Raw genomic sequence first — 8279 nt, forward strand, 5'->3', positions numbered from 1 at the left:
GGAACAGAAGAGAATGAAGAAAAAAATTACCTGGCAATTGGACTGTTGTACCAAGCGATACCGGAATCCTTGATCATGCAATTGGGAGATGTCGATTCAGCAAAAGCCCTGTGGAACTCGATCAAAGCAAGGCACGTTGGAGCCGACAGGGTGAAAGAAGCCAGACTTCAAACCCTAAATTCCGACTTTGACAGATTAATAATGGCAGAGAAAGAATCAATCGATTCCTTCGCCGGGAAATTATCGGAAATAGCCTCCCAATCGGCGTCACTGGGTGAAACCATCGAAGAATCAAAGATGGTGAAAAAGCTACTAAAATCCGCACCGAGGAAATTTCTTCATATAGTCGCATCACTTGAGCAGGTTCTCGATTTGAAGACAGTCGGATTTGAGGACATCGTTGGACGATTGAAAGCATACGAGGAGAGAGTGAAGGAGGCGGATGATAGCAGTGATGGTTCGAAGGTTTTATTCGTCGACGGTGGGAATCGTAACTGGAGAAGAAAAGGGAAGGCGGCAGACGGTCATGGAATTGGTGCGACTGGGAACAAATCACACGGAAATACCATGTCAAGCGGATCTAGATCCGGATCCTGTGGGTCGATGATGTCAAATGAGTCCGGGTCCAAAGCAAAACAAGCCCAAATAAAATCAAACAATGGTCGATCCAATAATAGGCCCAATTCCAATTTTAATCCAATTAGTAAACCGAAAAAGGACCGATCCAAAATTATTTGTTACCGGTGCGATAAACCGGGCCACTTCGCGTCTCAATGTCCGGACCGAATCAAAAAATTACAAGAAAATAATTTTATTGAATATGACGATACCGACGATGCCGTATTTTTACATGAGACCGTATTTTTGAATGAAGAGAAGGTGATACCGTCTCGATACGACTCACAAGAAAACGATGTGTGGTATTTGGATAATGGGGCAAGCAATCACATGACGGGGAACCGGTCATTTTTTTCCGAGCTTGACGAAAGCATAACAAGGAAGGTTAAATTTGGAGATAATTCGTGTGTAAAAATCAAGGGAAAAGGTGCTATACTTTTCCAAGGCAAGAAAGGTCAACAAAGGCTGATGACGGAAATTTACTACATTCCGGATCTCAAGAACAACATTATAAGTCTCGGACAAGCAACTGAAGCCGGATGTGATATTCGAATGAAAGACAACTTTTTAACCATGCACGATGCCGATAATTGCTTATTAATGAAAGTACAAAGAACTTCAAACCGCCTTTATAAAATAAAATTACAGATTGGAGTTCCTATTTGCCTACATTCAAGACTAAGTGAAGATGCGTGGCGATGGCATGCAAGACTTGGGCACATCAATTTCGAGTCAATGAAAAAGATGTCCAAAAAGGGTTTAGTCAAAGGGTTACCAAAATTAGATCATGAGAATCAATTATGTGAATCATGCTTAGTCGGCAAGCAAACGAGAAAGTCCTTCCCAACCACGACGACATACAAAGCGAAACAACCATTAGAGCTTGTTCACGGAGATTTATGCGGTCCGATCACGCCGGCAACCAAGGGTCAAAATAGGTACATTTTTACACTAATTGATGATTTTTCACGATTTATGTGGATTTATCTCATAAAAGAAAAGAGTGAGGCGTTTACACACTTCAAAAAATTCAAAGCTTTGGTGGAAAATGAAATTGGAAAGCCTTTGAAAGTGTTTAGAAGTGATCGAGGAGGTGAGTTTACCTCTCTCGAGTTTAATTCTTTTTGTGAGCAAAACGGAGTTAAACGCCATCTCACCGCCCCATACTCTCCACAACAAAACGGAATTGTGGAACGAAGAAACCGAACTCTTATGGACATGACACGAAGTATAATGAAGGCAATGCATATTCCAAACTACTTATGGGGAGAAGCGGTAAATCACTCAACAAATTTAATCAATCGAGTTTACACAAGAGTCCTTGGTGATACAACTCCATATGAAAAATTGTATAAAAGAAAACCGAATTTAGAAAATGTTCGTATATTTGGGTGTCTGGCACATGCAAAAGTTGAACCGGTTAATCAAAAAAAGTTGGATGCAAGATCAAGACCACTAGTACATGTTGGTTCCGAACCGGGTACGAAAGCCTACCGGTTATTTAACCCGGTAACACAAAAAATAATCGTGAGTCGAGATGTTATTTTTGACGAAACCAAAGGGTGGGATTGGATTAAAGAAGCAGGAATCAACAATGAAGAACCGGGTTCATTCATAATACCATGGGACTATCCAAGAGAAGATGTGAACAACAACCAAGGAAACGATGATCCAATTGAATCGGATCAAGAAATTGAAGACGGAGCGGATGTACAAGATAATGAACCACTAAATCCGGTAAATAATAATGATCAACAAGGAGCTGTAAACCAAAGACCTTCGAGAGCAAGAGTACCTCCAAGACGATTTCAAGATTATGAGCTTGATCTTGACAATCTCGAAGAACTCCTTCTAACAACCAATGACGAGCCGGTATCGGTTGAAGAAGCGAAGAAAGAACCAGAATGGGTCAAGGCCATGAATGCGGAAATCAAGTCGATAAACAAAAATAATACTTGGACTCTTGTAAACAAACCTATGGGGGTGAAACCAATTGGACTCAAGTGGGTGTTCAAATTAAAGAAAAATGCAGATGGCACCATTAATAAATACAAGGCAAGGTTGGTCGCTAAAGGTTACGTGCAACAACCCGGTGTTGATTTTCAGGAAGTGTTTGCCCTGGTAGCCCGAATTGAAACTATTCGATTTCTTATAGCCTTAGCAGCTACTCATGGGTGGGAGCTTCACCACTTAGATGTAAAAACAGCATTCTTGCATGGAGAATTAAAAGAAACTGTTTATGTGTCACAACCGGAAGGCTATATAAAGAAGGGCAACGAACATAAAGTATATCGCCTTACAAAAGCACTATATGGTCTAAGACAAGCACCTCGAGCATGGAACACAAAGCTTGATGGGATTTTGAAGAATATGAAATTTCAAAAGTGCATGAAAGAACCATCGGTGTACCGGAAATGTGAAGGATCTAACTTGCTAATTTTAGCAATTTATGTTGATGACTTATTTGTCACAGGTACAAACTTGAGCATGATCAAGAGGTTCAAATTAGAGATGTCCAAGAACTTTGAAATGTCGGATCTTGGAAAATTAACTTATTACCTTGGCATTGAAGTTAAGCAAGAAGAATCGGGGATTACTATAAACCAAGAAGCATATGCTAAACGCATTTTAAAAGAAGCCGGTTTATATGATTGCAATCCAACCCACATACCAATGGAACCGGGAAATAAATTGTCAAAGGCCGAAGATGAACCCGAAATCGACCCAACCCAATATCGAAAAGTGGTAGGATGCCTTAGATACCTCTTGCAAACAAGACCCGATATGGCATATGCGGTTGGAGTTGTTAGTCGATATATGCAAAGTCCAAGAGAATCACATGGTGGTGCAATCAAACACATTCTAAGGTACTTACGAGGAACAACTGGATACGGAATTAAGTACGAAAGAATGGGACAAAAGCGGCTTATTGGTTATAGTGATAGTAGTCACAATGTTGATCCGGATGACGGAAGAAGCACAACCGGTCACATTTTCTACTATGGGTCATCACCAATCACATGGTGTTCACAAAAGCAAGATACCGTTGCTTTATCATCTTGTGAGGCTGAGTTCATGGCAGCCACAGCGAGTGCATGTCAAGCAATATGGCTTCAAGAGTTGCTTGGGGAAATAATGAACAAAGCACAAGAGAAAGTTATTCTTAGAGTTGATAACAAGTCGGCTATCGAACTAACTAAGAATCCCGTTTTTCATGGAAGGAGTAAGCACATTCACACAAGGTTTCACTTCATTCGTAATTGTGTCGAAAAGGAACAAGTGGAGGTGGAATACATTCCCGGTGAAGAACAAAAGGCGGATATTCTTACGAAACCATTAGCTCGAACCAAGTTCAAGGAAATGCGGAGCTTGATCGGGGTTGAAGAACTCTCTAGAAGGACTTAGAGATTCGGGGGTGATTGTTGGAATCCTAAGTCACGTAGGACCTTGGAGACCAAGCAATCAATAATATGGCAAGTTGGTCATATTTCCTAATTGTAAACTAATTCTACAAGTTGGTAGTATATATATATGTATAGATACCGAGATATGGTTTGTACATACACACACAAAGACACAATATAGGTTTTGAGCTATTTTCCTATTAATCAAAGAGTTATTTTGATTATCTGTGTTTTTTAAATCTTGAGTTAGGGGGCTCGCTAAGGTATCCTCGTCTTGAGTTTGGTGAGAAGAGAGAGAAATGCAGGACATATTGTCATTAGTGAAAGAGGATTTGACCGGATTGCTTATCTTTAACCATATTTAATTTCCAAATATAAATTCATCAATTTCTTCACAATTAAATTAAAAAAAATGTTTTTAATTAATAAAATTCAAAATATTCAATTATAATTCAAATACTATAAAGTCAAATCGTACTCTCTACATTTCACACACACAAAATATCATTATCTATCTTACATACTCTCTCAATTCACTAAAAAAAATGTCTTCATCTCAACCAAAAAAACTCAAAGAAACAACAAAAAGAAATCTTCAAAGCTCTCATCACTAAACCTTCCACCTCCAAACACTCAATCACCAAACATTTCTTCCCTAAGCCTTCCATCACCACCATGTTATATCGACCTTCATATGATAAACTCATTCACTCACCCGCTAGCTTATACTTTCCTTTTATGGCTCCATAAATGTTTTCATTCAATTTGTACTCCTCTCAACCTATTCATTTTTACCACAACCAATACCCCGTCCAAATTTGGATCTTGATCCATTTGAGACGGTTCAAGAAACTCAATTCTTTTCGCAACCTCAACCCTAAAGTAATTTTCAATGCATGTCGCCTACTCGATGAGTCAACCGATTCTTCCGATGAAGGACCCATCAAAGAGCCCGTTCAAGAGTCATTTGAAGAGTCTGAAGTCGAACCAACAAGAAAAAATAAAGGAAAAAAGAAGACTTCATGCAAAGGGTGGACAGATGATGAAGAGATGGCACTAGCGCAAGCATGGCTAGATATGTCGGAGGATGCGGCGACGAGCAACAACCAAGATTCAACAACCTTCAAAGCTAGAGTTTGGCATAATTTTTGTCACCGGATGAAAAGGCAGTACCGCAATCCTGATCAACTTTACTCGAAATGGATGACCGCCAACAAAGCCCCAATGTAGTTTAACGACATCTACATGAACGCGGCCCGCAACCCCCAAAGCGGTGCAAACGAGGTGGATGTTTTAGCAAAAGTTGGAAAACCTTTTGGCAATGAGGAGTTTTGGTGAGTTGTGAAGGGCAAACCGAAATGACTTAATCTAAGAAGTGATGATGATTACGTGGGCGCTTCCAATGTAACGCCTGCAGATCCGGGCTAGTCAATTTAGAGGCAATAGGGGTCGAAAACGACTTTTCGACAAAAAGATTATTTAGAATAAATAATCTTAACCAAGTTGTAGAATATGTCACAGGGTTTCCGTACATATAAAGAACGCCGAAATCCGAGTTATAACGAAGAAGTTATGACCCGTCGAAGTTTCGCGTCGGAACCGGCACGGCGCCGAGAAGCGTAAATAGTAAATTTATGATAGAGCGAGATTTAGATTTAGTGCTCTAAACGAAAGTCGTAGAATATGTTAAACTAAGAACTTCGATAAAAAGAACGCCCAAATCTGACTTCGTATGAAGAAGTTACGATTTTTCGAAGTTTCGGATTAGCAGTGTACAGTCCGAAATTCGAATATTAGATCGAGCAATTTTTAGCCGACACAACCTAAACGAGAATTGAATATCTCATTATTATTAGTGTAACAATAAAAAGACAGACGAAAATGGACATCGGATGAAGAAGTTATGAGATTTTAACGGACCAATCCTGTCCCGACCTGTTAAAAATATAACTTTAAAAATAAAGTCAAAATTAGCCGACGGAGTCTAAACGAAAGTTGTAGAGTACGTCTCCACCTACGCGTGGATATAAATAACGTCAAAAACGGAGTTCGTATGAACGAGTTACAAATTATAATAGCATATTTACGTATTAAAATAACGTATAAATCATATATACGTACACATATATATACATATGTATATATCATTAGAAAGGTATCGACGATGCGGTCATTATAAGACTAATGTTGAGTTCTTTCGACATTAGTTTAGTGCAAATATCATTAAATCTATTTAAAATAGTATTATAAAGGGGTGTTTAGTTGTTTATATAACTATAAGGTCATTAAGTAATTATGAAGGGTAGTTTTTGTAAATTCAATTACTATAAATAAGAGGCTTGGGCTCTCATATTTCTTGCACCATTCTCTTGATTCAAGAGTCTTTCTCTCCTTATCCCCCGAGCATTTCGGTCCCTCGTGATTCGACTTCTCTTTCTATAGTTTTAGTATAGTAAGGTGAGCGCTGAAGCGCTGCACGAATCTTTCTTAGAAAGATTCAGCGACGAAGTTCTGCCCCTACAGAGCCCGACTCCTAGCTAAAATCCCCTTGTAAGTAAGTTATGCTTACCCTATTTTAAATATAGTTTATATTTAAAATTAGTATTGTTATTATAAATTTATAATAAATATTTGAGCTATTATTATGACTTATATAAGTATCGTTATAATATCTTTTTAACTACTCGTGGTACGGGGAATCTGGTTTAAAGGGCCGCATAGGGTTGTTGGATTTCAGAAGTGCTATATGCCAAAATGGTCCTGCCCTCCGGTGTTTTATGTCTGGCCCCTGTCTGTACATAGTGGTTGGAAAGTATTGTTTAAACGCTTATATAATAATAATAATAAGACTAATAATTAGTCACGGTAAATATTAGACTAAAGTCTAGTGGTAATAATACTAGGTTTCGTCGAAGGAAATTATTTTAAAGTAAACGAAGCGCTGTCCGAGTACCGAGTCACCACCTTCTCAAGTGAGTGCATGGTCCCTTTCATCTTACACATAGATATGAAGTATTTTAATATAAATTACGTGTTATGTGTGCATATTGTCTTAATACTTGCTGTCTATGCTGGTGAAAGATTTTTATACATGTTTTAAATGATTTAAACTGTATAAAGTATTTTATATCTACAAAATATGTTGCGTAAAACATGGGTAGATGAATGATGAGGGATAAAAGCTGAAATAGAGGAACATTAGTAGTACGGACCTAGTGCCCTATAGGTAATACATTGGCAGCAGTGGACCAAGTACCCTATAGATGAGCACTGGCAGCTGCGCCACAACCCGTAGATGTTTTAGATCTACGGTAAACGTCCTAGCAGCTGCGCTCTAAGGACAGTATCAACAGCTGTGCCTAATAGGGAGCCTTATGACCATGACAGTGGCGTTAAAAGGTCAATACCGGCAGAAGCGCCTCATAGGAAATGTCCCAATTCTGGCAGCTGTGCCTAAGTGACAAGATTAGCAGCTGCGCTTGACCAAAGTGTCATTGGCAACAATGGACTTCATGTTGTTTCCTTAGGATGATCCTTAGGAATGAATGAATGAGAAATAGCTGATTCTTAGGGTAGATCCTTAAGAATAAAGAAGATAATGGGGATGGGTAATTGGGTTGATTATTTGATTGTTTAAACATAATAATTATATTATTGTGGGTTGAAAACCCTATGTACTCACCAGGTTTCCCAACCTGACCCACTCAGTTTATTTATATCACAGGTGTTGATATGAAGTGACACTACACTGAGAGATTTAAAGAGATGTAGATCGCTAGTGTAAATAATTGTAAGTTCTGTTTATGCTTATGTTTTTGTATTAACGATGACATCCCAAACGTTTTAAAATGAAATAAATACGTTTCTTCGAAAATGTTTTAATAACGTATTTACCATGTTTTTCTGGGAACAAATTCCGCAACATTTTTATAAAATGAAGTACTCTGATTTTTATAAAGCATAAACAACATCGGTCTTTTTTTTTGGCCGTGAAAATGGGGATGTCACATCCAAACGAAGCAAAACTTCCAAGACCACCCACAGTCAATCTTCTGATGTGCGTACCGGAGGGATTGACCTCAACAACAATGATCCTTATGAAGTTTCAACTCATCCTATGGGATGAGACAAAGTAAAAAGAAATTTGAAAGAAGCACAAAGTTCATCGACTAAAGTGGAGGAGATAAGGAGCGACATCAAAAGATTGGACACTGAGTTTGAGGGGGTTTTGGAATTGGGAAGGATAAAATAAAGGAA

This window comes from Lactuca serriola, chromosome 2 (genome assembly GCF_051521515.1).
Source record: "Lactuca serriola cultivar US96UC23 chromosome 2, Lser_US96UC23_V15, whole genome shotgun sequence".
Classification (NCBI taxonomy): Eukaryota; Viridiplantae; Streptophyta; class Magnoliopsida; order Asterales; family Asteraceae; genus Lactuca; species Lactuca serriola.